At 39.6% G+C, this 24,384-nt stretch overlaps 1 protein-coding gene across 4 annotated transcripts in view; it reads left to right on the top strand.

The window, feature by feature from the left end:
• LOC126473598 (WASH complex subunit 5) overlaps positions 1-24,384 on the top strand; it is a 180,042-nt gene that overhangs the window by 10,074 nt on the left and 145,584 nt on the right. Inside the window, exon 2 of one of the 4 annotated variants that reach the window (XM_050100746.1) lies at positions 23,065-23,205. The exons of 2 other annotated variants lie outside the window; for them this stretch is intronic. The gene's annotated coding sequence lies outside the window, so the exon portion shown is untranslated. Of the gene's footprint in view, positions 1-8,014; positions 8,154-23,064; positions 23,206-24,384 lie in introns of those variants that run through there. One more of the 4 variants, XM_050100748.1, reaches the window with a different exon arrangement.

The raw sequence follows: 24,384 nt of genomic DNA, 5'->3' as shown, positions 1-24,384 counted from the left end.
TAAATCCAGCCTGATAGTCCCCCAATATCCCTTCTATCATCCCTTCTAGTCTGGGTGCTAAAATTTTACTAAATATCTTATATGTTACATCCAAGAGAGTGATTCCACAATAATTGCTGCATTCTGACTTGTCGCCTTTTTTATGTAATGGACAGATAATTCACATGTTCCAATTCTTAGGCATTACCTCCTTTATCCATATTTCCTTTATCAATTCATGGACTGCCTCCTCCATTTTCTTCCCCCCATATTTTAATAATTCAGCCTCTATGCCATCTTCTCCTGCTGCTTTATTATTTTTTAGGCTCTTGATAGCATTCTTCACTTCCTCTAGCTCTGGTACTACTTCCTCTTTCCGATCCTCTACTTCTAACTCTGATTCCAATTCTGAGTCCTGTTCCCTTTCATTCTCAATCACAGTTCCTTCTTCTTTATCCCCTTCTTTCCCATCAAACAGTTCGGTAAAATACTTTTGCCACCTTTCTAGGACTTTACTTTTATCTCCAATTAGATTTCCATCCTTATGCTTATAGAAAACTGCTCGCAGGTGGAAACATTTCTTCAAATCTCTTGTTCTTTCATAGAACCTTCTGATCTCTGTATTGTCTTCCATTTCATCCAGCTGCTCTATCCTTCTCCTTTCATGCTGCCTTTTCTGTACCCTACGAAGCTTATCCGCTCTTTTACCTCTTTTCTCTGTATTCTTCTGCTGCTAACCTTGTGTTCCTTTGCAACATTCTCTGTCTCGTTTCATTTCTCTCGTGTATTACCGTTAAGCATTCCACACCGAACCACTTAACCACTCTTTTGCTTTGTTCCCTCCTCAGTATCTCTTCTGCAGCCTCGCTAATGGGAGTTTTCAACGACTCTCATTTGGTTACCACATTATCTCCATTCCCTGTGTTTGTCCTTGCTTCCAGTATCTCTTCTAGTTTTTTTCCTATATTCTTCCTGTGTTTCCTTCATTTGGGGTCTTTGTATATTGTGTTTCATTCTTATATTAGTCTTTTGGTTTCTTACCAAATCCATCTTCTGCCTGTATCTCATTCATACTAAGTAGTGCCCTGTGTCTCCATCTGAACCTCTGCAGCTGCTAACTTCCATAATTTCTGTTGCATGCCTTTTGTCTATGAGTACGTGAGCTATTTGGTTTCTTGTGTTTTCATCGTGTGATACCCATGTACATTTCTTAATATCTTTCCTTGGGTGATAGGTGCTTTTTATCATCATGTTGTTCTGACTGGTGAAGTCTATCAGTCTGAGCCCATTATCATTACTGTCACTGTGTAGGCTTTCCTTTCCTATTATACTTCTATACGTCTCTTCTTTCCCTATTTTTGCATTTAGGTCTCCAAGTATTATTTTCACATCGTGCTTTTGAATTTTACCAATTTCTTCTTCCAATTTGGCATAAAATATATCCTTTGCTTCTTCATCTGCCTCCTCCATAGGGGCGTAGACATTCACTGTTGCAACGTTAAAAAATTTTGCCCTTATCCTTAGAGAACACATTTCGTCACTTATTGGCATAAAACCAATTACATTAGCCTTCATAGAAATATGTAGAAGGAAACCAGTACCATAAAATCCTGTACCTCCACCATTGTACATCATTAAATGTTCCTCCAATGCTATCATTCCTTGCCCTTTCCATCCAGTTTCTTGTATTGCTGCTATTTTCACTTGATACTTATCTAGTTCATTCCCAGTTTCTTGTAGCTTTCCAGGCCTCTTGAGTGTCCTCACATTCCATGTAGCTATCTGAATATCCGTGTTCCTTCACTTTAACTGTGTTTCTTGCCGGGTCAGCAACAGGCAATCCTTTCCGTTCTGAGGCACGTGTATAGTATCTGCAACAGCACTTTTTTATGGGGTGGAGTTGTTAGCCACACGCCCAACCCCCAACTTGTGAGGACCTGGATTTTTTTTAGGGTTACTCATCTAGGAGGGTTGGCTGCCCTACGCCTATAGAGACCCCCCACCCCTGCCCTGTGTTGTGTGACACACTTTGTCTGACCCCTCCATCGAGACCAATCTGGCTTGTGTGGCCCGGCCAGTAGCTACACTACTGCTGGCACAGCTCTGGACTTTGTCAGAGCGCGCAAACACTCCCGCCCAGCACTGAAGGTGCCTAGATAAGGCGATGTCCCCTGGGAGGGAATGCCTATTCTAAGCAGCTCTAATATGGTGCCTATTATGTCAGTACATACACATGGCAACAAACATGAAAATACATATAAATAAATCAATAACATCTCCCTCCAAAAATACCATCAAACTAACAGAAAAACTGCGGAAATTGGGGAGGGGGGGGGGGGTGTTAGGGTGGGGCAAGCTAAATATAACAGTAAAAAAAAAAATTGCACCGCTATCCCAAAACACGCAAAATGATGATAAAAAAAACCCAACAAAATTACAACATTCCACAAAACCAACAAAAGTCTACAGGAATCAGACAATTCACTTGACCTGTATAGGTCAGCCACAGCTGACAATACCAAAACACCAACACCTACAATTAAAACTACGAAAATTGTAAAGGAACATTTCCCTTATCTATATAGATCAGCCACAGCTGACAATATCAAACACCAATACCTACAGCTAAAACTACAAAAATTGGAATTGGACATTTCCCTTGACCCATATAGGTCAACCACAACTACTGATACCAAAAAAACCAACACCTTCAACTACGAAAAATAAAACCACAACAACTCAAAAATCAAAATATCCTGATGTTGATAAACCTTATCCTAAGCACCTCTAAAGTGTTAACATTTTGTTTGTTGATCTCATACACCCATTTCTTATCTACAATCATTGTGCTGTTTTGGAAAGCTCTATTGCTTCTACACTTTTCACATGTGATTTTTACTTTATAGCCGAAGCCTAAGAAAACAGTGTGTAATTGCACTTGTCCATCATACACACAACAAAGACATCTTTTTACTTCCTTAAACATTAAATCTATATTACAAATAACATTTCCTCTGTTTTCTGTAGATTATAAAGTACTGAAATTGCTTTTCACTTTTTTCATTGAAGAACTTGGTGTGTGGTTACAGTTATTAGCATTCCCCTGCAAATTACTATGTCTGTTTCCATGATAATATGCATTTTTTTAAATTTGAAAATGTTTTGCACTTTTTTGTTTCTAAATCAAAAAGTATCATCTCAATAATCACAATAAAGCAGCTACAGAAAGTCATATGCACACTCAATAACACGACACAACTGAAGCAACAAAAACCTCTAAAGATAACAACTGAGGAACTGAACATTGCGTGACAAGTATGAGAAATTTATAGTGACATCTGGCCTCTCAGAAGTATGAGATGTATGTGTGAAAGTAAAACTCAGTCAGGAAACTAAATGTTCCGTGTTAATGGCTGAAGTGAGTGTGGAATGTTCAAATGTGAGTTGGAATGAGAACAGTTCATTAAAATATGACAAAATAGAAGAGTCGGGATTGAAGCTTAAACATGTCATAAACTTCACTCTTAAATGTGTGAGAAAGATAATATGAGGGAACAAAGATCCATTTTGGTTTGATTGAAATATTAGAAGAATCCACATCTACATAGATACTCCACAGGCAACAGTACTGTGCATGGCGGAGGGTACCTTGTACAACTATTTGACATTTCCTTTCCTGTTCCACTGCAGATAGAGTGAGGGTAAAACAACTGTCTATATACCTCCGTATGAGCCTTGAGTTCTCGTATCTTATCTTTATGGTCCTTATGCGCAATGTATTTTGGCTGCTGTAGTATCGTTCAGCAGTCAGCTTCAAATGCCAGTTCTCTAAATTTTCTTAACAGTGTTTCTCGAAAAGAACGTCGCCTTCCCTCCAGGGATTCCTATTTGAGTTCATGTAGCATCTCCATAACTCTTACATGTTGTTCAAACCTACCGGTAACAAATCTAGCAGCTCGCCTCTGAATTACCTCAATGTCTTCCTTCAGTCTGACCTGGCATGGGTCCCAGACACTTGAAGTGCACTCAAGAATAGGTCGTACCAGCATCCTATATGTGGTCTCCTTTACAGGTGAACCACTCTTTCCTAAAATTCTCCCAATAAGCCGAAGCCTACCTATTGCCTTCTCTACCACAGTTCTCACATGCTTGTTCCACCTTATATCGCTTTGCACCATTATGCCCAGATAGTTAAATGACTTAACTGTGTCAAGCAGGACACTAATAATTCTGTATCCAAACATTACAGGTTTGATCTTTCTACTTATCTGCATTAACTTACATTTCTCCACTTTTAGGGCTAGTTACCATTCATCACACCAACTGGAAATTTTGTGTAAGTTGACTTGAATCTTCCTACAGTTCATCAACTTCAACATCTTATCATAACCACATCATGATCAGCAAACAACTGCAGAGTGCTGCCCACACTGTCCGCCAAATCATTTATGCATATAGAGAACAACTGTGGTCCCGTCAAACTTCCCTGGGGTGCTCCTAACGATACCCTTGTCTCTGATGAACACTCGCCGTCGAGGACAAGATGCCGAGTTCTATTATTTAAGAAGTCTTTGAGCCACTCACATATCTTTGACTTATTCCATATGCTTGTATCTTCATTAACAGCCTACAATGAGGCACCATGTCAAATGCTTTCTGGAAATCCAGAAATGTGGAATTTTCCCATTGTCCTTCATCCGTAGTTCTCAGTATATCATGTGAGAAAAGGACAAGCTCAGTTTTGCATGAGAGATGCTTTCTAAAACCATGCTGATTCGTGGACATAAACTACTCAGTCTCAAGAAAGTTTATTATATTTGAACTGAGAATATGTTCAAGGATTCTGCAGGAGTCAGAAGTTAGAGATATTGGTCTGTAGTTGTACGGGTTCATTCTTTTACCCTTCTTGTATACTGGAGTCACCTGCTCTTTTATCCAGTCACTTGGGACTCTGAGCTGGACAAGAGACTCATGATAAATGCAACCTAGGTAAGGGGCCAGTGCCATAGGGTACTCTTTGTAAAATTGAACTGGGATTTCTTCCAGACCTGGTGATTTATTTGCTTTAAAATCTTCCAGCTGTTTCTCCATGCCAGGTATGCTTATAACTATGTCGTCCGTATGGGAGTCTTTCCAATGGTCAACTGATGGTATGTTTGTACGATTCTCCCGGAACTTGGCCTTTTGTTTTGCTTTTTTCAACTGCCACACCAGACTGATTAACAAGAGACTGATTGGTAGCCTTGGACCCACTCAGCAATTTTACGTAAGACCAGGATTTTCTCAGGTTCTCTGCCAGATCTTTTGTTAAGGCGTGACGGTGGTAATTGTTGTATGCTTCACGCATAGATCTTTTCACAGATGCACGAATCTGTGCTAAACTTCACATGTCGACATTTGTGCATTCCCCTTTGAACTGAGAGTGCAACAGCTTCTGCTTCCTTTATCTACTTACTATTTACATAACTCTCCAGACCATGATTTACAGTCTGCTTAAACTTTGCCCATAGTCCTCTATATCTATCTTACTGGAACTAAGTGATGACAATTCACTACCTAAATGAGATGCTAATAACTGCTTATCTGCTCTGTCTAGCAGGATACTGACTTTGTCGATAAGGTCTGGCCTATTTTTAGCTACAGGGTCTAAGATATTTACTCTGCATGTGAGATACCAAGTTAACTGCTCAAGACAATTTTCAAAAAAAAGTAGCGAATCATGTGGCCAGTGAAAACATCCAACAGTTAACTTTTTTTCACCTCCACCATTTCTACGCGACCAGATGACCTTGACTGTCACACTAAACTTCAATTTCAATAGAGACAGTACTTTGTCAAATGCAATGAACACTTCTCCTCCAATAGGATCTAACCTGTCTTTCCAATATACATTCTATGACTCGCTAAATATCTTGGAACTTTCCACTTCAGGTTTCAGCCAGCTCTGGATTCCAAGAGTAATTCAAGCACAAGAACTTTCCTCGAGGGCAGTAAATTTGGGAGCTTTATTACATATACTCCAACAGTTCACTGATAAAATTCTCACAGTCGAACTGTCTTTACTCTGAACTTCGTTTGACTTCCCTTGCTGCATATCGACTGGTGATTGCTTATCAGAGCACCTCAAACTAGTGCCTAGCCTAAAAAACCCTCATGCGCACTCCGCAAGTACTCTGAGTAGTTGCTTCCTTTGTGTAGTGCACCCCTGACCTACCAAGGGGAGTCCTACAAATCCCCATAAGATAATGCAGGTCTAGAAATCTTCAGCCAAGACCTTCACAGAATTGACAAAGCCTTTGTCTGATCAACCCCAGTAACGATGCTGCAAATTGTGTGCCCTGGTTGCACTCCCCGTGTGTTCAGCAGTCTCCACCACCTCCACCAGTCGCCCATACGAATGTTGCAGTAGCAGATGTGTGCGTTGCAAAAAAAGAGAAGGTAACATAACTAATAGGGAAACAACTTAACAAGGATCTCTTGTGCAGTGTAGATTGATGCATTACACGAAAAGACCTCAGTATACTCCTGTTCTTAAAAATGATTAGAGAACAGATGTACAAAATTGCATCCCAGTATCTGCATCGTGTGTCTGTTGCAGAATCCTAGAGTATATTCTTAGCATAGCTTTAGCCAATCTCAACAAACCAGCAAGGGTTCCAAAAAAGACATCTCACATGAATTTTTGAGTATGTTTCAAAGAAAATGGATACCTACATTTGTACAAACAGAGTAGTTTACAGTACAGTACAATTTCTCGTGAAATTTCACTGTGAACATTCCTATGCAAGTAACAGAAATTTTCAGTACTTGAATTTAGATAAAGAGATAATTTGTAGGAACTGTTGGTTATGTAGTTTGTTCTTATTTCTTTTTATTTTCTGAATTTATGAGGTTTCTCAATTTTTTGCTTTATATTAAATGAGGGATTGTTCAATTCCTTTACTCCACTGTACATACCTCCACTCTGAAGTACATTAAAACTATTTTTGGTTGTACTGTTGTGATTTTTCAAATCACTGTTCAGCTGAAATGGATATGTAATTATTGACCAAAAAAAAAACTGAGAAGTTAAAGTGTTGATCTTGGCCAAGGTTACTCAAAGTACATTTCTGTAATGTACTTTTTAATTGTAACCATGGACTCACTTGTTACTAAAATATTTATTTATCGTCATTCCAAAATGCATAATGTGAAATTATTTGTTTCATATTTTTAATACTGATGTGTATTTTGCTCGACATAGAGTTTCACGACAGCATGACAGTTAAATTTTAAATGTATCGCTACAAATAATTTTAAATTGTTCACCCTTAATTGTTTCACAGGATTATCATGCAGTTTTTCTTTCAGGCTCAATGGATAAATCAATAGAAGATATAAGAAAACAACATTCAGAACTGGAATTTCTCGAAAGAACCATTTTGTCTCTAAATCAAGATTCACATGAGATCAGTCCAAGTGATCTTATTGTTATTTTGTTGTACACGTTGATGTTGGAAAGTGAATTCTCTCCATGTGAAACAGACTGTGGAGGGATCCATGAATCTGAAACACTAAATAGTGGAACTGCGAGTAATCTCCCTAATGCTTGGAAAGATGATCAGACTAATGTATACAAAATAACATTTATACTAAATCAGATTGCAGAACATAGATGCAGACTTGTTGGTTTCTTAATTGGTGATATTTTGGAGCTTAATCTGATTGTATCGAATACTGTCCCAAAAATAGTATATGGTTTGAGTTTCCGTTGTTCTGATGTTATAAGGAAGACTCAGCCATCGACTCCTGTGTTAGCCAGATATGCAAATATAAGACAGTTAAAAGAGAAATTAAAGAAAGAGCTGTTGTACCCTGTGAGGTGTATTATTTTGAATGAAGTACATATATTAAATGGTTCCCTCCTGGGTATTCCAGATGACCTAAAACATAAAATATACTCACAACTCAAATTAAATGATATTTATAGTTTATTGGTGTCATGTCGCTACATGAACAACTTAATTGTGTCTGACCGACGGCTGTGGAAGAAATTGTTTTGCAGATATTATCCAACTGCTTACAATGAGCTAATTGTAGACAACCGAGAAAACATTGACTGGAAAAAGGAATTGCAGAAGAGGAGGCAACAAAGGATTGCATCAAGGGGACCTTTTGCCTTTTCAGATTTCAGGGTACTGTCTTATTGATTGTGTGTTTTGCATGGTTATTGGATGTGTGCTGTGTGTTCTTGTCACGTAAATATGTAATATTTTGTGTTCAGATTTAATAAAATTAGTGGTCAATTGATGCACTGAGAACCATAAGAATGCAAAACACAGAGACAAAGTTTTGAGAAAAATAGATGTTCGTGAAAATCGACTTTATAGACAAACCACCAGTCTCAAAGGTCTGACTTATTTTTTAATGAAGTGTTAACTACTATATTTCGTGTGAAAAAATAATATACCCATTTTATTAATGTTAATTCACGATATATCTATATCTAGGCTGGTGACAGTTGTGTCTTTTAATATTTGTAAAGTTTATAATTAATTTTAAAATACAATCAAAACATAAAGAACAGACACTAAATGCACCACACATACACAGTTATGACCTATTCCAACACTTTCTTATCCTCCTTAACATCATTTTCACAAAGCATATTCTGTGACTTGAGGTTCAGATAAAACTGCTGATATACCTCTGGTTCAGAAGTACTACTACTATATATGTGATGTAGACACTAAATTAAGTTGCCAAACCTAGATAACAATTGAGCAGCGTAGAGCAACACAGTTATGCATTTTGTTATGGGTCTGTATGGAAATAAATGTGCGAGAAATCAGGGAAACAGTTTTTCAGGAATGTTCATATATACAGTGTGGGCTTACAGGTATGGACGAAGCTGGTTCACCATAAAATCAATAGGTGTCAGGAAAATGCATACATGCTTAAATCACAAAATCGATTATGGTGAGATTTAAGTCCTTGTGGTTCTCAGCACCTCAGTTTGTTTAAACAATTGAAAGTCCAGGTTGCAATATCAACGATATTAGAAAAGGATAGACTCCTACTCATCATAAAGATGACACATTGAGTTTCAGACAGGCATGAAGGAAAGACCATTACATATAAGCTTCCAGCTAAATCCTTCTTCAGGAAGGAGAAAAACATGCACACATTTACACACGAAAACACACCACATACACATGACCACTACCTCCAGCCAGACTGGCTGGAAGTAGCATTTTGTGTGTGTGTGTGTGTGTGTGTGTGTGTGTGTGTGTGTGTGTGTGTGTGTGTGTGAGAGAGAGAGAGAGAGAGAGAGAGAGAGAGAGAGAGAGAAGTGTGCTTGCTTGTGTGAATGTGTGCATGTGTTTCTCCTTTCTGAAGAAGGCTTTGGCCAAAAGTTACACGTAACAGTCTTTTCTTCGTGCCTGTCTGCAACTCAATGTGTCATCTTTATGTGGTGAGTAGCAGTCTATCCTTTTCATAATACTGTCGGCCAGTTTATTTTGTAAGCGGGTCATGTTTGCCAATTTACTTGTATGGATTAGCAGTAATCACATATCTTAACAAATTTCAATTGGTAAACCAATTTTGGTTTAGCAGTCATTTTCATTTGCCTGTGTAATGATTGTTGCCATAAGGCTGTGTAAGAATATGTTGAGGTTCACCATATGTGCAATCATTATTAGTATAGTCTATTTATAGGAGCATTACACATGTGGTAATCATTGACTTATCTTGACTGATAGGTAGAAATCAGGTTAGATGCTGAAGTATTTGATGTGGCTGTAATAAAATTTATTATTTTTTTATACAAAATATGTAACTGAGGACTTCCTTACTATTTATTTTAAATCCATGATGAGTGTGATAGAAAAACTTATTTCAGTATTCAAAAATCACATGATGCTTCAAAATTGGGTTCCTCTTCTTCAAAAACGAAGATGAAAAATTGATTAATGATATGGAAAGACATTCCTTTTGGTAGCCACTTACATTTTATCTATGTGAACTTCAGGCCTCCATTTCAGGCTTCCATTTTTATGCTGTTTTAATTGAAGTTTTGTGCAACAAGCAGCTTCATTGATTTATTCCAATCTTAATTTGTTGGGCCAACAGTGTATACTTGTATACAGAATAAATCTTTCACATTGCAAATATGCCGTATTGAAACTCAGTAACTTATTAAAATTGTGTACTTAGCCTCTGCCTTTGTCCACGGACTGCATATCAAACATGAAAATTGTAAAACGAATGCCAAAGTTGCAATTCTGGTACATTAGTTAGCGCAGGCAAGTCATGAATAGCTACTAAGTGCGACTGTGGTGGGTGGATGCCATGTAAATTAATCGCATGGCCAAGATAGTCAATTTCAGTGAGAAAGAAGGAATACTTAGAATGGGTGGATGTCAGTGTTGCTTTGGACAACACTGGAAACAGTGCCTCTGAATTTTTTTAAGTGTTCTTCTGGCATACATCCAGATACAACTATATCATCTAAATAGTTAGAACAAGAAGGTTACTTGCAAAATCCGTTGCTCAAGGTTTGAAAGGTAGCTGGGACAGAAGTGCTACCGAATGGTAACCGCTGAAACTGGAATAATTTCTTGTGTGTGTTGATCACAAAAATCTTCTTTGACTCTTCATTTAAAGGCAGTCGCAAATAGGCCTTCTGGAGATTACCCTTACCTTGACCCTGACCTAAGTGGTTCATCAAATCCTCAGGGCAGGGCGACAGAAAAGAATCAACAACAGTTTGTGGGTTGACAGTTGTTTTAAAGTCGCAGAGAGTCCCAACCTGACCGACGGTTTAGTAAGGACCGCCAGGGGTGACACCTACTGGCTGGCTGACACTGGTTTGATGACATCACTGTCCTGCAACTCTGCAGCAGCCTGGTCCCGTAATGCATAACAGACAGTATGAGCGCAAAAAAACTTGGACCGCACATTGTGTTTCAGTCCCTTGGGTCTCAAACCCTTGGGCCTTGCCTAAACTACCATGGAACAGAGAACTGGTCTTATCACATAATGCATTAATATTGGCAAGGAACTCAGCTGAATTAGTTTTAACACCTTTTTGTGAATTGACAATCCAAAAAGGTCAAAGCTATCCTTGCCAAAAATGTTAATAGACTCACAAGAGCACAACACATGAAATAACACTGTTTTAGTAATACCACGGAATGTGGCTGGCAAACTGCTCACTCCAAGCACTGGATTAGGTTTGTCCATTGTACGCAGTCAACAAGTTATATGGTTGCTGAAGCTGTTTCAACGTGTTTCATACGTGGCGGTGTTGAGCATCATAACAGTACCCCTAGTATCTAAGTGGAAATTAACACATTCAACTGAACATACAACTTATTTGACAGCTGGTTGATAAGTTCAGAGTTTGTGTCCTGGCAATCTGCCGAAACCACAACAGGATTGGCAGATTGTTGTGAGGAAACACAACATACACCTCATTAGATCAGTCCCCAACAATCAATCTTTCCTTCTCACCCTGTACTGTAAGTCTCCCCTGACCTGGGGTTTTGGGTGACTTTTACGAACTCTACCCCTTGCCCTGAACCTCTCCAGTTCTTTTCCCTTCACCCCTCTCCCTTCTGTCAGAAGAAGGAGCCACTAGCTCCGAAAGCTTGCATAAGTAAAACATGTAAGTGTTCTGCCACCTCTTGGTAAGTAGATTTCTTGTCTACCCAATTACATATCATTAGAATCACTGTCCAACACGGGATGTGAAAGCTGCCTAACACAAACTATACTTAAACATACTATCTGTTTGTGGTCTTATTTGCCTTATGCAGAATTCTTGTCTTTGGAGCACAGGCACTATGCAATGCCGGCAGGACTTTTGTGATAGTGCGGGCTGCGCTGCGGTGGGATGGTGCAACTGGGCCCGGAGGGGGTGGGGGCTCTTTTGGCTCTTAAACTGTCTTCCTCATGTTACTCTTGACAGTAGATAATGCAGGTGCTTGATCATGCTCTCAGTTACATCGACAGTGTCCTGTTGTGACTCGATGATTGACAGCACTGTACTGAGCTCAGGGTTTGGATGCTTTATTAATGCAGCATGAATATGGGACACAGACATGTTCTGAGTAATTGCATTGCTTATCATAATGTCACTGTATCTTAACCCACATGGAAACTGAAGGAGACATTGTCTAGTAAGACCACTAAGTTCTGTTTCCTACTCTTGGTAGGACTGTCCTGGCTGCTGTTTTAATAAGAAAAACTTATAACAAGTTGCTGCTACATGCGCTTGTGATTTAAAATGATTTGACAGGTTGTCAGCGCACTTGTCGCAGGGGGCCTTAGGTGGTTGATGATCTGGAAACAGTTTTACTACTGGCCGGAATACATCTACATCTACATCCATACTCCGCAAGCCACCTGACAGTGTGTGGCATAGGGTACCTTGAGTACCTCTATTCGTTCTCCCTTCTATTCCAGTCTCGTATTGTTCGTGGAAAGAAGGATTGTCGGTATGCCTCTATGTGGGCTCTAATCTCTCTGATTTTATCCTCATGGTCTCTTCGCAAGATATACGTAGGAGGGAGCAATATACTGCTTGACTCCTCGGTGAAGGTATGTTCTCGAAACTTCAACAAAAGCCCGTACTGAGCTACTGAGCGTCTCTCCTGCAGAGTCTTCCACTGGAGTTTATCTATCATCTTTGTAACGCTTACACGATTACTAAATGATCCTGTAACGAAGCGCGCTGCTCTCCGTTGGATCTTCTCTATCTCTTCTATCAAGCCTATCTGGTACGGATCCCACACTGCTGAGCAGTATTCAAGCAGTGGGTGAACAAGTGTACTGTAACCTACTTCCTTTGTTTTCGGATTGCATTTCCTTAGGATTCTTCCAATGAATCTCAGTCTGGCATCTGCTTTACCGACGATAATCTTTATATGATCATTCCATTTTAAATCACTCCTAATGTGTACTCCCAGATAATTTATGGAATTAACTGCTTCCAATTGCTGACCTGCTATATTGTAGCTAAATGATAAGGGATCTTTCTTTCTGTGTATTCGCAGCACATTACACTTGTCTACATTGAGATTCAATTGCCATTCCCTTCACCATGTGTCAATTCACTGCAGATCCTCCTGCATTTCAGTACAATTTTCCATTGTTACAGCCCCTCGATATACCACAGCATCATCCGCAAAAAGCCTCAGTGAACTTCCGATGTCATCCACAAGGTCATTTATGTATATTGTGAATAGCAACGGTCCTACGTCACTCCCCTGCGGCACACTTGAAATCACTCTTATTTCGGAAGACTTCTCTCCATTGAGAATGACATGCTGCATTCTGTTATCTAGGAACTCTTCAATCCAATCACACAATTGGTCTGATAGTCCATATGCTCTTACTTTGTTCATTAAAAGACTGTGGGGAACTGTATCGAACGCCTTGCGGAAGTCAAGAAACACGACATCTACCTGGGAATGTGCGTCTATGGCTCTCTGAGTCTCGTGGACTAATAGCGCGAGCTGGGTTTCACATGATCATCTTTTTCTAAACCCATGCTGATTCCTACAGCATCTGAGCCTGCGGTGGAGGGAAAATAGTAAATAAGCTGGTTACCTGTTATGCCATAGGCATTGAAATGTGCCATCAACTGCTCAACATAAGCAGCTCATTCTTTGCTTTACCTCAGAATCTCTTTGAATTTAGGCGGTTGAATTTCTTATGGAGTTGTTTCTGATTGAACAGGCTGGGGTAGCAGTCATGGTGCTGCCACAATTTCTTGCAGTGCTTGTAGTAATTGTTTAGTCCTTTGTCCTGTGACTGTATAGCTTGCATTAAAGACACACCTGGAAGATTTATCATGAAACTCAATATGACAACATACACAAACAGAAAAATAACACTGCTGCAAGAGAGGGTTAGTTACACAATATGCCACAGTGACCTAATTGCAAGCTGCAGCCTCATCGGCACTTTAGTTGTTGTGTCTGACTTCTTGGACACTAAGGTGGCTAGTAATAATACAGTTAATTAGAACACTCTGAATAAGTAATACTTTATTAAGTACAACAAAACTTATCTTTGCTCACCAGGCTCGGCTGTAACTATGAAACTGCACATGTGGGCTTGTGGTTCAGAACACACTAAATGAGCCCTGGTTACTGAGTGGTGAATTGAAACAAGTTCAGAATGGCCATAGTATGGCTTCGCTACAGTCACTAGAAAACGCAAGTTCTTAGCCACTTGTTGACACAGTTCTGATGGGGTTGGCGCATAGTCAAACCTCTGCCCCCCCACTCCCACTGCCCCCCACCCCCCACCTGCACACACACATACCAACACACACGAGACAGAACTGTCTTCACTCTGAGTAGGCAGGATGACGACATTACTCTGGCAGGAACTTTTCGGAAGTGGGCTGGGTCCAACCTCGAACAGAACTGCCCTCCTGCCCTCTGGTGATACTGTTTCAGGGCAGAGACACAGTGGTAGCACCTTGGAAGTACAAGAGGCACTGCTTTTTCCTAGCATCTCATTGGTGTCTCATGATACCTCTTTGCTGTGCAGTATCTCTGTGGTGACTAACTCTTTTTCCACTGCTCTCGATACTTAAAAGACACCGCAAAAGTCCTAAATTCTGTCTTTCGAATATGCTTAATTGAAAATCACCATAGAGCGTACCATTCATTCCATTGTCATGCAAACGAGGTAATGAGAGATATAGAAAGAAATGAGCACATAAATGAAACATAATTCCAGTTTTTCAATAGAGGAAAGGCCACAGGATTTGATGGTGTGCATTGTAGATTCTGTATTCAATATGTGGAGGAACAGGTCCCACTTCTAGCATTATTTTACCATAGGTAAAGACTAATATGCCGAACTATAGGACTATCTCGTGGACCTCAATTTTTTGCAGGATTATGGAATATGTGTTCTGCTGTTGTTTGATGACTTTTCTGGAGACCAAACAATTCCTATGTACGAATCAAGCACAGATCCTGTGAAACTCATCTTACTCTTTTCATTCACAAGTTCCAGAAGGTAGTAAAGTGCACACCATTGCCCAATAAACAGAATATGTATGCATGGTATGTGTCAACCTGTTAGTAAATTACAAAGTTGTGGATGCAAAATAGGGACATGAACATGATAATTGGCTGTTGCAAAGATCTGCAGGTGACCCTAAACATAAGCAAATGTTATGTAAATGTTGTAGGAGAGTTCTTGTAGAATGTAAATTTGTTTGGATTAAAAGAGACCACTCACTGAAAAACAGAAGGGTTAAGCAGTCGATAGGCACACACGAAAGAAAGAAACCTTGCTAGCTTTTGCAGTTGGCCTTTGATGAGCTAGAGTAAAAAAACACCTCTCCCTCCTGCCCCCCCCCCCCCCTCACACACACACACACACACACACACACACACACGGCTGTGTCCCTAATTGGTGCTGGCTAGGTTAAAAGTGCCAAGGATAGGGACTGGGGGTGGGTGGCTAGCATCTGGGAAAGAGGCGACTGGTTTTTTGGCTAGGAATGCAGGAGGGAGGGGTGGCAGGTATATGGGCCTGCCTCCCTGTATCCACTGCATGCAACAGTACCCCCACCACAACCATTCCCTCTACCCATTGCATACAACAAGACCCCCACCAAAACCATTCCACCTGCCAAAAAATAGCATTGGCACTGTTAACATAGCCAGCACCCTGTAGGGGCATAGGTGTGTGTGTGTGTGTGTGTGTGTGTGTGTGTGTGTGTGTGTGTGTGTGTGTTAGTTTTACTCTAGCTCATCAAAGGCTAACTCCAAAACATACCCAGGTTTCCCAAGGTTTCTTTCTTTTGTGCGTGCCTATCGACAACTCAACGCTTCAGCTTTTCAGAGAGTGGTCTCCTTAAATGCACATGTAAATAAGTGAAAAGGTTGAACATCATTTGAATATATGACTGGCAATTGATTAGTGGAATAGGTCACAACCTTAAACATTTTACAAGTTTATCCACAGTGATTTAAAGTGGAATGACGGCATAAAGTTAGCTCTTGAGAAGATAGATGCCTTACCCATATCTGTTGGCACCATGAAGCTTGGTTAGTAAATTATCCCTTCTTTTCATATACACCTATCAGTGTGTCACATTTTTCCTACTGATGAATGGCTTAGTAAAGATCTTGGTTGTAGAAATCTGCATTTCGGTTGTTCAGGGAACTTTGTACCTCAAAACTCACGTTGTTGTCATTCTTAAAATCCCTCAAATGGAATGGTGTCTTCATTCTTTTGAGAAAAGAGAAAGAAGTCACTGTGTGGCATGTAGAGAATAAGGAGAAGGGTAGGCAAAATTTGATGGCCCAAAGAAGCAGCATGTTTGACTGTGTCCTGTGTGGTATGAACTGGGGCATTTTCATGGAGAACAACATGTCCTTTGATAGCTTCCCATGACACTTTACCTTGACATTCTCTAGTAATCCCATCAGGGGATTTCAGTAGTGTGCTCCTGCGACAGTTTGCCCTTATGGGCATAATGTGTTAAATTTCTTTTTATAATAAAGCAGTCACTGCCGCATAAAAACGTTTGTTTATTTACGGATGACCAGTTTCGGTCACTCTTCTGGTCATCATTTACCGCTTACGCAGTGAAGAGAGTAATATGAATATACTTAGAGGAATGTAAACTAAAAGTACAAAAAGAAACATAGTACATCAACAAATATGTAAAAGAGAGAAAGGTATACCCGCGGCAATCTGCTGAAGTTGTGGCGAGGAGTAGGTGCCACTCTAGGAGGCGTATAACCACTGCTGCGTTGCTTAAATAGCAGAAGATCCACCCACTGTCTCCAGCATTACATCGTTGTCAGCCAGTGACCGTAAAACATGCCAAATAAAGCCTAAATACAATTATTTGTGTACAATATTTATGTCCAGACCATAGGTATATTGAAAATACAAATGAGCTGTACCAAACCATAACATAAAACTTGAAATTGTGTAGGAAGAAAGAAAACAAGCTGTTAACATGTATGAACATGTATGGTGCCCTCCAGAGGGCCCTGTGTGTAACAAACATGAGGAGTCAAAGATGTTTAGCAGGGGTGCCACCAGTAACCATGGTAACATTCTAATTATTGATGTATTATGACTACACATCAAAGACACATCGGTGATGGCTCACAACCTATGGCTTTCCAGTAATCGAGGTACAATCATCAAGATCGATATGTTACTACTACCAATCAGAAAACAAAATAGTTATTATAAATTGAAATTATTTCTGTCACAATTATATTAAAAATATCATGGCATTTAACCACAAAAATGTGTTACAAGCAAACAATATTAAGATATAAAACATTAGTGCCCTTCTATAGGGACAAGTGCATAGCAAATGTCAGATATAGACAGTGAGAGAAATATTGCCTATAATTATGGTAATTGTATGAAGATTGATATGTTCCTATTCTTAGTATTATCTACAACATTAGATGGGAGGCTTCAGTTATACTGAGAGCTTACAGTGATGTTTGAAACATTAAAGAATCTCTAAGGAATAATACAAAAATAAATTGACAGAAACCTTTGACATTAACATCAAATGTCTGCAATGGAAACTTAAACATTTGTAATGTAACAGTGATTAGGAACACGTGGCACCGGTACTCTGGTAACAATAAAAACATCAATGTATTCTCATTATACAGTAAATGCTGACCTGCTATTATGTTAACAACTTATTTTCTTTCTTCTTACTCAGTTATATGTTATGGTTTAATAAAGGTCATTTGTACTTTTGATATACCTTTGATCTGGAAGTAAATATTGTACACAGATAATTGTATTTAGGCCTTATTTAATGTGTTTTATGGCCATTGGCTGACAATGATGTAATGCTAGAGACAGTGGGTGAAGCTTCTGCTATTTAAGCGATGTAAATTGCATGTCGTGCAGCAGCGGCTATATGCCTCCTAGAGTGGTGCGTGTTCCTCACCAGGTTCAGTAGTCTCCCACCAGTGTAACTTTCTTTCTTTTATGTATTTGATGATGTTTCTTATTGTGCTTATCGTTTACATTTCTCTAAGTACATTGATGTTCTTTCGTCACAGAGTAAGCAGCCATATGATGACCAGAACAGTGGTCAAAACTGATTACCAGTAAATAAACAAACATCTTTAAGCAGTTGGGACTGTTTTATTATAAACAAGTTCTAACATTTGTTATAACAACTGACTTTCAAACAGAGGTAAGGTAAAAGTTTCAAAAAATTTTGTAATGTGTTAAAACCGAACCACCGAAGTCTTGAAAAAACGCTAAGCATCGCCATTGCTGATGATGATTGAATCTTCATTATTTTTTATGGATTCATGTTTCCACTGCTTGCTTTTTACCTTTGCCTCAGGCTCAGAGGGATATACACCCCTGACTCCTCTACAGTGATTATACGGCTTAAGAAATGGTATGAATTGGCCTGACACACCCACAGCTTTTCTGCTGCTGTGCGCTTCCGGCTCCTTAGCCTCTTTGAAAGGATCTGAGCAGTCACAGAACCCAATGGGTGGCGACTTTTGTTGTCTTCAGAATGACGTGCAAGATGTTGAATGTTTTGTGATTGATTGTCACTATTTCCACTATTGTGATATGCTGTTCTGTGAGTGTTAGGGCTTCCACTTCTCTGGTAATTTCTGGTTCTTCACAGAGATGGTCAGCCACTTACCCTTCACTGTTCATGTTTGTTTGGACAAACTGGGAGTGCCTGACCACCTGACCACTGTGTCATATAATTGTGGGTTTTTGTCGTACAGTTCCACCAGCTCAGCGTGGATTTTTGCAACGTTTTCTCTTCAGTTGCAGAAACAAATTGCCGCAAGATACTCCCCTTAATAATGGGCTGTGGCTTTGTGTTTAACTCATCTAGCGGCTTGCTGCAGAGCTGTGACATGGGGATTTCATTGGTTTCCACAACTGCAAAAATGTTCCTGCAGAGAAGCAAAAAATTAATTATATAAGCTTAATTTTTGAGATGAGAATTAAAACACTGTAGCTTCTGTTTATGCGAATCTCTTGCCGAAACAACTCTTTGAGTGTTGATCACAGGTCTGTTACCCTTTCCAAGTTGGATTAATGGAAGAGAGAGAATATAGTTAAAGAGGAGGTGCGCTATTCATAATGAGTTTATTTAGTCAGCACTAAAGTATCACAGAAATGTTCATCCAGCTGCAGTGGGAAACATTGCAAGGAAGAGGCACTGTATCCCAAAGAGCATTACTCATAAAATTCCAAGAGCCCATAATCTAAAACAAATCAAGAAACATATTGGTTGGTTGGTTGTTTTGTGGGAGGAGACGAGACAGCGAGGTCATCGGTCTCATCGGATTAGGGGAGGACGGGAAAGAAAGTCGGCTGTGCCCTTTCAAAGGAACCATCCTGGCATTTGCCTGGAGCGATTTAGAGAATTCACGGAAAACCTAAATCAGGATGGCCAGATGCGGGATTGAAACGTCGTCCTCTCGAATGCGAGTCCAGTGTGCTAGCCACTGCGCCACCTCAAACAAGCACTGCGCATAATGATCATAACACTGTTGTTGTTGTTGTTGTTGTTGTTGTTGTTGTGGTCTTCAGTCCTGAGACTGGTTTGATGCGGCTCTCCATGCTACTCTATCCTGTGCAAGCTTCTTCATCTTCCAGTACCTACTGCAGCCTACATCCTTCTGAATCTGCTTAGTGTATTCATCTCTTGGTCTCCCTCTACGATTTTTACCCTCCACGCTGCCCTCCAGTTCTAAATTGGTGATCCCTTGATGCCTCAGAACATGTCCTACCAACCGGTCCCTTCTTCTATTCAAGTTGTGCCACAAGCTCCTCTTCTCCCCAATTCTATTCAATACCTCCTGATTAGTTATGTGATCTACCCATTTAATCTTCAGCATTCTTCTGTAGCACCACATTTTGAAAGCTTCTATTCTCTTCTTGTCTAAACTATTTATTGTCCACGTTTCACTTCCATACATGGCTACACTCCATACAAATACTTTCAGAAATGACTTCCTGACATTTAAATCTACACTCGATGTTAATAAATTTTTCTTCTTCAGAAACACTTTCCTTGCCATTGCCAGTCTACATTTTATATCCTCTCTTCTTCGACTATCATCAGTTATTTTGCTCCCCAAATAGCAAAACTCCTTTACTACTTTAAGTGTCTCATTTCCTAATCTAATTCCCTCACCATCACCCGACTTAATTAGACTACATTCGATTATCCTCATTTTGCTTTTGTTGATGTTCATCTTATACCCTCCTTTCAAGACACTGTCCTGTCTGTTCAACTGCTCTTCTAAGTCCTTTGCTGTCTCTGACAGAATTACAATGTCATCGACAAACCTCAAAGTTTTTATTTCTTCTCCGTGGATTTTAATACCTACTCCGAATTTTTCTTTTGTTTCCTTTATTGCTTGCTCAATATACAGATTGAATAACATCAGGGATAGACTACAACCCTGTCTCACTCCATTCCCACTGCTTCCCTTTCATACGCCTCGACTTGTATGACTGCCATCTGCTTTCTGTACAAATTGTAAATAGCCTTTCGCTCCCTGTATTTTACCCCTGCCATCTCCAGAATTTGAAAGAGAGTATTCCAATCAACATTGTTAAAAGCTTTCTCTAAGTCTACAAATGCTAGAAATGTAGGTTTGCCTTTCCTTAATCTTTCTTCTAAGATAAGTCGTAGGATCAGTATTGCCTTATGTGTTCCAACATTTCTACAGAATCCAAACTGATCTTCCCCGAGGTCGCCTTCTACCAGTTTTTCCATTCGTCTGTAAAGAATTCGTGTTAGTATTTTGCAGCTGTGACTTATTAAACTGATAGTTCGGTAATTTTCACATCTGTCAACACCTGCTTTCTTTCGGATGGGAATTATTATATTCTTCTTGAAGTCTGAGGTTATTTCGCCTGTCTCATACATCTTGCTCACCAGATGGTAGAGTTTTGTCAGGACTGGCTCTCCCAAGGCTGTCAGTAGTTCTAGTGGAATGTTGTCTACTCCGGGAGCCTTTTTTCAACTCAGGTCTTTCAGTGCTCTGTCAAACTCTTCACGCAGTATCATATTTCCCATTTCATTTTCATCTACGTCCTCTTCCATTTCCATAATATTGTCCTCAAGTACACACAAGTCAACACTAATGTTCGAAAAATTCAAGGCTTCTTTTTTCCTTTGTACCATCCACGAATGCAGTAGGAAAAGGGAAAAGGGAAAAATTATTCTGGTACGCCATGTACCCTCTGTCACTCAGTTTATTGTGACTGATGCAGGTAAAGGTGAATGACACAGTTAAAGTCAGTCACACACACACACACACCTCTACTTTGATTTTACACTGTGGCAGTGCGCCAGCCATCTTCTTTCATCTGCAGATGAGTGTGTAGTCGCCTTCCCCCCCCCCCCCCCCCCCCCCTCCCCCCCCCTGAAGTTTCTACGATCATAATACTATCTTAACAGCAGAGTATCATAAAGACTGTCTGAAAGCCTCTGTTTGTCAGTACCTCTCTCCTAATTGCCAAATTAGATGTGCACCAGATATATAATCACACCTAGAGCCTCCCTTTCAAAGTTGATTGAAAAGGGGAGAGAGATACTGTTAGATGAAAGGTTTCAATTGGGATGTGAAGTATTCTTAAACATTGCCTGTGAAAGGCAGTGGTCAGGTTTGAGTTTGTATGGCACACAGTTTTAATGTGTCAGTAATTTTAACTTAAATTTGTTGCCACGCATAGTTATTCCTAATTTGACATAATTGAATGATAGTGGTCTTTTTAAATTCGAGATCACTGAATGGCATTACAAGTATGCTCTTATGTCATGAGTTGAGATTTGTTATAATTATGGTGATGGCTTTGAAGCTAGGAAGAAGCATTCAACAGTGCAAGAAGTCAGTTATATTTAGATATATAGTAATACACTTTAAGGTAATACTCAACGCTACTGAACCCAGCAATAGTTTGCAATTGCCTACTATGTATGGAAATTGAATATACATCCTATACTCCTTCCTCCCCTCTCTGTCCATCTCCTCTCTCCGACATTGAGCCTTGTTTATTGTTATTGCAAATGTTGGGAACTGAATTCGCTTAAAATGAATGGGTAAATCGGTTGGGATCATTGTTTTGTGGGGCATGAGACAGGCCTCTCCAGCCACTGGATCTGAGGAACATAGTTTTAATCCACAAGTGGGTAGGATTATAAAGTTTTGGAAGATTCAAATTCCATTGTGGTATTCTGATCATAAGTCATAAATACAACTTTCATGTTGTCTGTACAACTGACACTAAGTAAGAAAACAAAACAGCACATCATTGTGTATATAATTTTGTAAAAAAATTATGTATAAGAAGAAAAAAAAATTATGTGGGAGAAACAATATGTTTAATGATTTATGTGACCTATTAGTGCAGTTAAAACTTAATGGGAGAAACAATATGTTTAATGATTTATGTGACCTATTAGTGCAGTTAAAACTTAATTTAGGGGGGGGGGGGGGGGGGGGAGAAAGAAAGAAAAAAAATTACTTTTCACACCACAGCGTTTTCTTTCTCATATCGAAGAAGCAATGAAGGAAATGAATGTAATTGTTTGGAGGTGGGATTAAATTTCATTGTGAATGGGTGTCAGTAATAAGTTCATTGATTATGTTACTATTCTTTGTAAAAATATTGCAGAATTATAGGACCTGTTGACTGGAATAAACAGTCTACTGAGCTCACAATATGGATTAAGAGTAAACAAATTAGTATTGAGGAGAAGCAGGTTTGAGATAAGTGATAAATTTAACATAAAAAAATGGCGGCCACATGGTAAATGAAGTGAAGGAATTCTCCTGAATCTACTAGTACCAAACATAGGCCTTAATTTGAGAAACCAGTCTTTCTGTATCTAATTGCGTGATATTATTTCATGTGGCAGTTGGCTACATCTGACTTATCGATTGCTTCAGTTTTGTGTGTCGATGATGAATCTTCCTTCTGTGCTCATGCAGATATTGATTTTGAACATAGTTCAAACCACTTTTATAACAGTAACTGTATAATAATCAGCCATAACTGCCCTGCTGTTTTGTGCAGGAGGTGCTTCTACAATCATGGCTACCAAGTGCCTTCCCTATTAACTAACTAATAACTACTTGGCACTGTGCAGTTGGTGTGCTCAGCTGCATATATAAATCACATATCGTGGCTGCCAACTCCAGCATTCCCTCTGTTGAGGTGAGCATTTTTTGCTTCATTATTTATATTTTTGCATTGCATTGAATTCAGCAGGTGCCTAGATGTGATATCAGAATCCTTTACAGAGCAAAATTAAGATAATAAGTCAAAGCTTTATACATATCTTACAAAAATTCAAAATGGGTGTCCTTCATGATATGGTAGATATCTTGTCAATGGTTCATTACCTACCATACTCAAATCAACATGTCTCTTGTAATAGCAGCAAAGGCTTTTTGATCCACTCTTTCAGCTCTGTCAGGTCTTCAGGTAATGGTGGAACAAAGACACAGTCTTTGATAAAGCCCCATTAAAATAAGTCGTATCAAGAGACCTCTAGAGCCATCTCAACAATGCTTCATCATCAGCAACAATGTGACCTAACCAAACTGTCAGAGATGTTCATTCAGATACTCTCTCATGTCATAATGGAAGTGGCTGCAGCTCCAACCTGTTAGAAAAGAAATCTCAGGAGTCTTCCCCAAGTTGTGGTATCAAGCACATCTGGAGCATGTCAAGGTATGAGTGTCCCATTACAATTTTTCTGCAAAGGAAAATGCCATAAAGCATCATTCTGCACATGGCAGTGAAGATTTTCAACTTGGTAAAATCTCAGGCATGCTCAGTGATTTGCCGAGAATGTTCTGCACCCCAGCTTTGAATATTATGCCCCTGTTGACTTTGCCATTGATATGGAAGGTTGCCTCACCAGTGAAGGCTACCCTGTGAATAAAATTGACGTTTTGTGGGAATCCCAAACTGTCTCCACTGAAGACAGTGGGTGCCTTCACAAGTTGCAGTTTGTAAAAATTTAATGTCAAACACTCTTATGAAGAACGTCCTAGATTGTTGAACTACGCAGTGCTAAATCATGGCTCACTTTTAGAATGCACTTTGCAGGGCTGCATTGGAAGGATTGCCAAACTCTATTCACTGTCTCCTCTGAATGCAAAGGACAACCTGTATGTTTGCCTTAGCATAGTGAACCTGTCTCCATAAGTCGCCTATGCCAGTGTTTAATGTATTCGTTGTCAGGTGGATTGAACCCAAACTCCAGCTGAAAGCTGGAATGAGATGTGGTAACGGACATTGTTTTTGCATATTCTGCTAGTCTGCAGGTAGACAGATATCGGTGCACGTGTCAGAGTTCCGAAAGATAAGGGGAAGAGGAGAAAGCTA

Source organism: Schistocerca serialis, chromosome 4 (genome assembly GCF_023864345.2).
Source record: "Schistocerca serialis cubense isolate TAMUIC-IGC-003099 chromosome 4, iqSchSeri2.2, whole genome shotgun sequence".
Classification (NCBI taxonomy): Eukaryota; Metazoa; Arthropoda; class Insecta; order Orthoptera; family Acrididae; genus Schistocerca; species Schistocerca serialis.
The sequence above is the reverse complement of the archived record's forward strand: the minus strand, read 5'-3'. Positions and strand labels throughout refer to the sequence as shown.